Source organism: Suricata suricatta, chromosome 13 (genome assembly GCF_006229205.1).
Source record: "Suricata suricatta isolate VVHF042 chromosome 13, meerkat_22Aug2017_6uvM2_HiC, whole genome shotgun sequence".
Taxonomy (NCBI): Eukaryota; Metazoa; Chordata; class Mammalia; order Carnivora; family Herpestidae; genus Suricata; species Suricata suricatta.
This window is the reverse complement of record NC_043712.1, coordinates 63615675-63626566: the sequence shown is the minus strand read 5'-3', so window position 1 is coordinate 63626566 and position 10892 is coordinate 63615675. Positions and strand designations below refer to the sequence as shown.

General features: G+C 38.4%; 1 protein-coding gene and 1 pseudogene across 1 annotated transcript in view; both read left to right on the top strand.

Annotated features, from left to right (window-relative positions):
• The window catches only part of DAPK1 (death associated protein kinase 1), a 470647-nt gene that overhangs the window by 423482 nt on the left and 36273 nt on the right, over positions 1-10892 (top strand).
• LOC115276853 lies at positions 6984-7892 on the top strand (annotated as a pseudogene).

The window sequence follows — 10892 nt, the reverse complement described above, 5'->3', positions numbered from 1 at the left end:
TGACACGTGGCCATTGTCTGCGAGACCCTCCCAAAGAGGGTCTGAGCAGGTCAAAGTTGCAGGGCCCTCAGAAGTGAAGGGTTGGGAAGTACAACCCCATCTAAGATAAAACTTCGGAGAGAGGTGCTACCTGGCCATGTGATGGCTTGGTCATGAACAGTGTAGAAGTGGGGGGTGGACGGAAGCCAGAGACAAAGGAGGGCTGCTTCATTGCTGGTTGAGGGGGGGCACACAGTTCTGATACTAGAGACTTGGTAGCTGGACGATGTCATTGTCATCCCTCTGCAGCATGCGCATACATGCCTACACTAGCCACAGCAATTCACCCCAGTATGCTAAGTAGCTCCATCTAGTGGAGCCATCACACTAAACCCAGTGCAGCTGAGCCAAAAGCGCAATTGAAGAACACCAAAAGTCTCTGTCTGCCTTGGTGATGGACTATAAAGTGCTTCATAGTTGACATCTAGGGGAAACTATATGTAATTTTAATAGTATTTCATTCTGTTCAGTGCTCCATCCATTCATTTTTTTCTTTTTCTTTTCTTTACTTATTGTTGAATACAGAAAGAAAAAAAGGTTATTTTCATTTCCCATTTTAGTAAAAGATGTTCTTTAATTTTTACTGTATTTTTTAAAGTTTTAGTTTTACTTTCAAGAATTCATTTTATTCTATTTTATTGTATTCAGTTTTTCAAAATTTCAATCATTCCCTTCTTTCCTTTTTTCAAATTTTCTTTATTTCTTTTTTTCTCTAATTGACAGATTAGAAGCGTGGTAGAGATTCTGTAAACAACCAGGTAAAAACACTTTGAGGATCTAGCATCCTTTATTTGATTTTTTATGTTTTTTTAATTTTTAAAATTTTTTTACTTTATTAATTCATTTTTGTCCTTCAAAGTGATAAAATGAAGGAATTCACCTTAAAAGAAAGAACAGGAAGAAATGACAGCCAGGGACATAATCAATACAGATACAAGCAAGATATCTGAACCAGATTTTAGAATCATGATAGGAAAAATACTATCTGGGGTTGAAAATAGCATAGAATCCCTTTTTGCGGAGATTAATGAAGTAAAACTAGTTAGGATGAAATTAAAAATGCTATATCTGAACTGCAATCTCAAGTGAATGTCACGGTGGAACAATGGATGAGGCAGAGCAGCAAATCAGAGATATAGAGGAAAATTTTATGGAGGAAATGAAGCAGAAAAAAGAGGGACACTAAAGCAAAGACTACTATATAAGTATTAGAGAAGTCAGTGACTCAATTAAAAAGGAATAATCAGAATAATAGGGGTTCCAGAAGATGAAGAGAAAAAAAAACAGGTGGAAGACTTAGGTGAGCAAATCATAGCAGAAAACTCTCCTAACCTGGGAATGACACAGACATCAAAATCCCAGGAGCACAGGGAACTCCCATTCAATTCAATAAAAACCGACCATCAACAAGACATATGATAGTCAAATTCACAAAATACTCAGGCAAGGAAAGAATCATGAAAGCAGCAAGAGGAAAAAAGTTCTTCACCTACAAAGGAGGACAGATCAGGTTCCCAGCAAACATATCCACAGAAACATCACAGGCCAGAAAAGAGTGGCAGGATATATTCAATGTGCTGAATTAGAAAGATATGCAGCCAAGAATTCTTTATCCAGCACGGCTGTCATTCAAAATAGAAGCAAAGATAAAAGGTTCCCCAGACAAACAAGAACGAAAAGAGTTTGTGACCACTAAAGCAACCCTGCAAGAAATATTAGGGGGAATCTCTGAGGACAGAAAAGACAAAACAAAAACAAAAACAAAAACAAACAAACAAACAAACAAAAAACCAAAAGACCAAAAGCAATGAAGACTAGAAAAGACCAAGAACAATGCCAGAAACTCCAACTCTATAAGCAACATAATGGAAATTCGTACCTTACAGTACTTGTGCTAAATGTCAATGGATCAAACACTCCAATCAAAAGATATAGGGCAACAGAATAAATAAAAAAACAGATTCATCTATGTGTTGTTTACAAGAGACCCATTTTAGACCTAAAGACACCTTCAAATTCAAAGTAGGGCAATGCAGAGCCATTTATCATGCTAATGATTGCCAAAAGAAAGCCAGAGTAGCTATACTTATATCAGACAAACTAGATTTTAACATAAAGCCTATATGGGGCGCCTGGGTGGCTCAGTTGCTTAAGCATCCAACTTCAGCTCAGGTCATGATCTCACAGTTCATGAGTTCAAGCCTCCATCAGGTGCTGTGCTGACAGCTCAGAGCCTGGAGCCTGCTTCAGATTCTGTGTCGCCCTCTCTCTATTCCTCCCCCATCACACTCCATCTCTCTCTCTCTCAAAAGTAAATAAACATGAAAAGTTGTTTAAATAAAGACTGTAACAAGAGATGAAGAAGGGCATTATATCATAATGAAGGGGTCTAGTCACCAAGAGGATCTAATAATTGTAAACGTTTATGCTCCAAATGTGAAAGCCCCAAATTTATAAATCAATTAATCACAAACATAAAGAAACTCATTGATAATAATACCATAGTAGTAAAGGACTTCATCACCCCACTTATAACAATGGACAGATCTTCGAAACAGAAGATCAACAAGGAAACAATGGGTCTGAATGACACACTGGACCAGAGGGACTTAACGCATATATTCAGAATATTTCATCCTAAAGCAGCAGAATACACATTCTTCTTGAGTGCACATGGAACATTCCGTATAATAGATCACATACTGGGACACAAATCAGCCCTCAATAAGTACAAAAATTTTAAGAACATACCTTTCATATTTTCAGACCACAATGCTATGAAACTCAAAATCAACCACAAGAAAAAATTTGGAATGATAACAAATACTTGGAGACTAAAAAACATCTTACTGAAGAACAAATGGGCAAATGAAAACATTAAAGAGGAAATGACAAAGTACATGGAAGCCAATGAACGATAACAACACAGTCCAAAACCTTTGGGGTGCAGCAAAGGTGGTCATAAGAAGGAAGTATATAGCAATCCAGCCCTTTTTAAAGAAGGAAGAAAGGTCTCAGATGCACAACCTAACCTTGCACCTTAAAGAGCTGTAAAACAACAACAACAACAACAACAACAACAAATAAAACCAAAAACCAGCAGAACATGGGGAATAAAAAAAGATTAGAGCAGAAATCAATGCTACTGAAACCAAAAAACAGTAGAACAGATCAATGAAACCCGGAGCCTGTTCCTTGAAAGAATTAGCAAAATTGATTAACCCCTAGCCACTTTGATCAAAAAGAAAAAAAGAAAGGACCTAAATAAATAAAATCAAGAATAAGACGAGAAATCACAACCAACACCTCAGAAATACAAGCAATAAAAAAAGAATATTATGAACAATTATAAGCCAATAAAACGGGCAATCTGGAAAAAATGGGCAAATTCTTAGAAACATATAAACTACCAAAACTGAACAAGAGGAAATGGAACAGACACATAACCAGTAAAGAAATTGAATTAGTACTCAAAAAATCTCCCAAAAAACAAGAGTCCAGGACCAAATGTTTTTCCAAGGGAATTCCACCAAACATTTAAAGAAGAGTTAACACCTATTCTTTTGAAGCTGTTTCAAAAAATAGAAATTCAAGGAAATCTTCCAAATTCATTCTATGAAGCCAGCATTACCGTGATTCCAAAATCATACAAAGACTTCACTAAATAGGAGAACTATAGACCTATTTCCCTGATGAACAGGGATGCAAAATCCTCAAGAAGATACTAGCCAACTGGATCCAACAATACATGAAAAGAATTATCCAACATGACCTAGTAGAATGTATATCTGGGATGCAGGGCTGGTTCAATATCTGCAAAACAATCAACGTGATACATCACATCAATAAAAGAAAGAACAAGAACCACATGATCCTCTCAATAGATGCAGTGAAAGATTTGACAAAATACAGCATCCCTTCTTGATAAAAACCCTCAGGAAAGTAGGGATAGAAGGATCATATCTCAAGATCATAAAAGCCACATATAAGAGACCTGCTGCTAGGAACATTGAGGTACATTTGCTCCTATGTTCATAGAGGCACTTTCTGCAATAGCCAAATCATGCAGAGAGCCTAAATGTTCATCACCTGATGAATGGATCAAGAAGATGTGGTGTGTGTGTGTGTGTGTCAATGAGAAAGAATGAAATATGGCCATTTGTAGCAAAGTGGATGGACCTCGAGAGTATCATGCTAAGCGAAATAAGTCAGGCAGACAGGTCTAACAGGAGAAGCCTAACATAGGGAGAGGAAGGGGGAAAGAGAGTTGGGGAGAGAAAGGGACACAAATTATGAGAGACTATTGAATACTGAAAACGAACCGAGGGCTGAAGAGGGACGGGGTGGAGGGAGGGGGTGGTGATAATGGAGGAGGACACTTGTGGGGAAGAACACTGGGTGTTATATGGAAACCAATTTGACAATAAACTATTAAAAAATAAGAGATGTATTGCTAATATCATCCTCAATGTGGAAAAACTGAGAGCTTTCTTCTCAAGCTCAAGAACATGACAGGGATGTCCACTCTCTCCACTGTTATTCAGCATAGTATTGGAAGTCTTCGCCTCAGCAATCAGACAACACAAAGGAAGAAATGGCATCCAAACTGGCCAGGAGGAAGTCAAACGTTCACTTTTCAAAGATGACATAATACTCTATATGGAAAACCCAAATGATTCCACCAAAAAACTGCTACAACTGATCCATGAATTCAGCAAAGTCATAGGATATAAAACCAATGTATAGAAACTGGTTGCATTCCTATACACAAATAATGAAGCCACAGAAACAGAAGTCAAGGAAGTGATCTCATTTACAATTGCACCAACACCCACAAAATGCCTAGGAATAAACTTAACCAAAGAGGTGAAAAATATATACACTGAGAACTATAGAAAATCATGAGAGAATTTGAAGATGACACAAAAACATGGAAAAATATTCCATGCTCCTGGATGGGAGGAATAGGCATTGTTAAAATGTCAATACTACCCAAAGCAAACTACATATTCAAGGCAATCCCTATCGAAATAGCACCAGCATATTCACAAAGCTAGAATATGCAATCCCAAAATTTGTGTGGAACCAGAGAGCACCCCGAATAATCAAAGCAATCTTGAAAAAGAAAACCAAAGCTGGAGGCATTACAATCCAGGACTTCAAGATGTATTATTACAAAACTGTAATCATCAAGACAGTTTGGTACCACCCCAAAAACAGACACTCAGATCTGTGGAAAAAAATAGATAACCCAGAAATGGACCCACAAACATATGGCCAACTAATTTATTACAAAGTAAGAAATGCAAATGGAAAAAAGACAGTCTCTTCAGCAAATGGTGCTGGGAAAACTGGACAATGCCATGCAGAAAAGTGAATCTGGACCACTTTCTTACATCATACACACACACACACACACACACACACACACACATACACACACACACACACACAAAACTAAAAGTGGATGAAAGACCTAAATATATGACAGGATACCACCATATTCCTGGAAGAGAAATCAGGTAAAACCCTTTTGGACCTCAGCCACAGCAACTTCTTACTCAACACATCTCTGGAGGCAAGGAAAACAGAAGCAAACATGAACTATTGAGACCTCATGAAAATAAAAAGCTCTGCACAGTGAAGGAAACAATCAGCAAAACTAAAAGGCAACCCACAGAATGGAAGAAGATACTTGCAAATGACACATCAGATAAAAGGTGAGCATCCAAAATCTATGAAGAACTTGTCAAGCTCAACACCCAAAAAACAAACAGTCCAGTGAAGAAATGGGCAACAACCATGAATAGATACTTCTCCAAAAAAGAAATCCAGATGGCTAAAAGATACATGAAAAAATGCCCATCACTCCTCATCAGGGAAATACAAAATAAAACCACAAGGAGATACTACCTCGCATGAATCAGAATAGCTAAAACTAACAACTCAGGCAACAATAGATGTTGGCAAGGCTGTGAAGAACGAGGATGTCTTTTGCAGTGCTGGCGGAAATGCAAACTGGTTCAACCACTCTGGGAAACAGTTTGGAGTCTCCTCAAAAAGTTAAAAATGGCACTACACTATGACCCAGCAATTGCCCTACTAGGTATTTATCCAAGGGATATAGGTATGCTGTTTCAAAGAGGCACATACACCCCAATGTTTGTAGCAGTGCTATTGACAATAGCCAAAGGTTGTACAGAGTCCAAATATCCATCAACAGATGAATTGATAAAGAAGATCTTATGTACTACTATGTATATAGTATACTATAATATACTCTAGTATAATATACTATATACATAGTATTACTCAGCCATCAAAAAGAATGAAATCTTGCCATTTGCAACTCTGTGTATGGAACTAGACAGTGTTATGCTAAGTGAAATTAGTCAGTGAGAGAAATACAAATATCATATGACATTACTCTTATGAGAAATTTAAGATAAAAAACAGATGAGTATAAGGGAAAGTGAGCAAAAATAATACAAAACAAGGAGGGGAACAAAACATAAGAGACTCTTAAATATAAAGAATAAACAGGGTGGCTGGAAGGGATAAGAGGGGCTATGGGCTAAATGGGTAAGTGGCATTAAGGAAGACACTTGTTGGGATGAGCACTGGGTGGTATTCATAGGGGATGAATCACTGGAACCTACCACTGAAATCATTGTGCACTATATGCTAACTAACATGGATATAAAGTAAAAAATAAATAAACAAATAAATTTTCAAAAAAAGAATTCAAAAAAGAAATACAAATTTTCTATGTTTCATCTTTATCATGTGATTCAAGGAAACTGAGTCTTAATATTAAAAGAACTAATGTTTATTCACTATTGGATAACCTGCCGCATTTGCCTTTAAAATTTTTTATTCTTGGTCTTCTTCTCCCCAGGCAACCCCATGTGACATCTTCTTTAAACCAGGCGTGGTAATCCTTGATGAATCTGCATGAAGCCCAGGAAGACAGGGTGACCAGGATGTTCAAATACTTCCTTAAGATCATCCACCATTGGGATGACCATCTTACATTGTGGGAGCAGACAAGATGGGTTCCAAGAAGATGCAGTAGATCTGCATGTGTTTCCATGGGAACCCTGTGGTGCTGCTGTGACATGAGCCCCATGATATATAAGGCCATCTGAGGGCATCTGGAGAACAACCAGCTCTGGAGAAACCTCATTCTGGGTGAGTATGGGCTCTGTGCTCACCAAGGGGGACCTCACTGAAATCAGGTACATGCTTTTGGCTGAGAAGGTGCCAGTTGCTACCGCATGTGAGGTCACTGTTCTAGCCCAGAATACTTGTCTGGGGCCAAAGACCTTCTTCTCCAGTGTTAGGCATCACTACTAAAACGTCCAGGGGCACCACTGAAATCCTGAGTGACATGCCCCTGATTAAGACTGGGGAAAAGTGGGGACCAGTGAATAACAGCATCTACAGTCCTGAAGTGCTTGACATCACAGAAGAAACTGCATTCTCACTTCCTTGAGGGTGTCCACAATGTTGCCAGTGTCTGTCTGCAGATAGGTCATCTGATTGTTGCATCACTGCCCCATTCTATCATCAATAGACACAAGCACGTCATGGCTTTGTCTGAATAGACAGATTACACTTCCCCACTTGCAGAAGTGACTGTCACCAATGTTGCACCTGCTGCTGCCACCACAACCCAGGCCAGATTTGAAGCAAAGGAAAAGACAGACAAGCTAGACCAGGATATGGGACTTGTTGGTCTCTTGATTAATCACCAAAAAACAACCAATTCAGACCACTTTATTTGTGGAATAAGGGAACAAAGGCTCACTTCTCTTCAGAAAGAAATTTTTATTGTTACTTGGGTTGAATAGATAAAAATTGTTGCATAATGATCTGTGATACTGTTTAATCAAATGTTCAACTACTTTGATTTTTTGTAACACAGATTTCTAACATCAAACTCTAAAATGAAATATTTTGACCACAATGCAACTAAAATATTCCAGAGGATCCATGGAGCATTTACAGAAGATTTGGTCTCTTTATAAAAAGGAAGATATGAGGAGGGGGAAAAATGGTGGAGAAGTACAGAACTCTGTAATCTTTGCTCATCTAATAACCTGAGAAGGACTGAAGCCACCATACTCTGACCTGCAAGAGTGGGAGGAAAACATAGAGTCCACGTAGCAGGCAGCCTCATAGGTGCCTGAGTGAGTGCGAACTGGGGAAACAAAAATGGACTGGGGGCAGAGGTTCTGAGGGGAGGGAGCCCCTGCACAGTGCAGAGCTGGGCAGAGCACAAAGAGCCACAGAGAGACCAGGGGAAGAGAAAGAGAGACTGAAAACACTCATAGAGTGGTTTCTAAAGAAGAGAAAAACCTCAGCCCAGGAGGTAAATCAATAGACTATACATGCTGGCGAGGATATGGAGAAATGGGCACCCTCCTACACACTGTTGGTGGGAATGTAAACTGGTACAGCTGCTCTGGAAAACAGCACGGAGTTTCCTCAAAAGATTATCAGTAGAACTCCCCTCTGACTCAGCAATTGCACTGCTGGAGATTTACCCAATGGATACAGGAGTGTTGATGCATAAGGGCACATGTACCCCAGTGTTCATAGCAGCCCTTTCAACAATATCCGAATCATCAAAAGAGCCTAAATGTCCATCAACTGATGAATGGATCAAGAAGATGTGTTTATATATTCAATGAAATACTACATGGCAATGAGAAAGAATGAAATCTGGCCATTCATAGCAACATGGATGGACCTCAAGGGTGTCATGCTAAGCGAAATAAGTCAGGCAGAGAAGGACAGATACCATATGTTTGCACTGATAGGTCTAACAGGAGGAACTTAACAGAGGATCATGGAGAGGGGAAGGGGGGAAAAGAGTTAGGGAGAGGGAGGGAGGCAAATCATGAGAGAATCTTGAATACTGAAAACAAACTGAGGGCTGAAAGAGGAGGGGGAAAGGGGAAGGGCAGTGATGGACATGGAGAAGGGCATTTGTTGGGATGAGCACTGGGTGTTATATGGAAACCAACTTGACAATAAACTGTAAAAAAATCAAACGAAATAAAGACAAAAAATAAAATGGAAGATATTACACTAATTAGTTTTTTATGTTTAATTACACAGGAAGCAATGCCAAATAAGGGATACTAACACCCTTAGAGTACATTTGTGTAGAAATATGCTAGTAAAATAAGTGTTTTTAGAAATTGGATGCAACTCCTAGAAATCTGATATGTCCTGAGATGGTACTGTTGTGTGTCACAGAATTAGCCAATTTCCTTGTCAACTGCCTTGTCATGATCTCTCATTAGATCTTTAACCTTGGACATTTTTAAGTCTTTTATCACTTATAGACAGACTTTTATTCTGATGCTTTTACAAAAGCTTCTGCAAACATGTTTCACCTGCAATGAGACTGATGGAAGGAACACTTGAGTTCAGGTTTATGATAACCTTAAGATCATAAAGCTGAACTGGTAAGAATTTCCAGAATGAAGGGAAGATCTGAATTCAGCCAAAACAAGAATTAGTCACATGGGACTGAATGAACAGAGGATGCCTCTCATTTTATAGAATTTTTTGAAACATTGGTGATATTAAATTTTTTTCCTGTATCAAAGAAACTGTTCTAAGCTAGGGCTTTCAGCTGTCTGATAAAATATACCTTTGTGAACAGATTGAGACATTTAACTTTTTCTCCCTGTGTGATCTCTTCAGAATTCAAAAACTTTCAGTGAGTATTCTCATATTTTCAAGACAATATGTTAATTTGCATAAATTGAATAAGAATCTGCTCTCCTTGTAAACTCAGATGTGACCAGATTGCTTGAAGGAACTTGGACAGATTTTATGGAGCCAATAAGTCCCCTTGAAAAAACAGCCTGATACTTATATCTGAGTCTGTAAGTGAGGCAGGCAATTTTTATCCATTGTGACAAAGAGAAAACAAATTCATGATGAATTAACAGGATGAAGAAAATATGTGTTTGGGAGCTTTAATTAGTGAGGAAGCCTAAGAAACTTTTTTCTCATCAACAGGATTTACAGCAATTTTATCATCAGGCCAAGTTTAAAAAAACAAGGACACTTTGAAATAAATTGGTCTTAATTTGGCCATCTTTGGTAAAACTGAGTGTGATTATAAAATAAAAAAATGTTTTAATAACCTGCCATTGTTGATACTTGAGTTTTATAGAGTTCACTATGAACCGGATGAGATCCTAATTTCTTCTAGTTTCCTCCAAAGCCTAGCCATAATTCTCCAAACTAATGTTTCCCACTTTTTTTCCATCCTTTTGACTTGGAATAACTGGATAACCAAATCTACCCTTTTCCTGAAGCCCTGCAAATTGCATATGAACAACTTGATGTGACCTTCAGAGAAATCACCGCAACAGCTCATGTGTAGACAATCTTCATCCCTGTTCCTCTACGAACCACTCGGACAGTTGTCAGCCTGACACTGCCTTCTCTTATTCCGTCTGAAGACGCTTTAAGCCCAGCATCTAGAAACTTTTTTTGACTGGCTACCTTGGAACTCAGAAACCGGTTTATAACTTGATCCTTTGATTAACCATTATGTTTCTTGTATTGCCATAGAATTGCCTCTTATTTATTACCTGACCATTTGAAGCAGAGGCTTAACTCTACAAACATACCTGCATCGTCTCTTCTGAAGTGAATCTGACTAAACTGACTCACTCTCAGAACAGAGACTGGCTTAAGGAGATAAAACTGTCTATTGGCTCAACTTTGTTCTAAATGACAAGTTTGCTGGATAAAGGATTCTTGCTGCGTATTTTTCCTGTTCATCACATTGAAAATTTCCTGCCACTCCTTTCCTGCCTTCC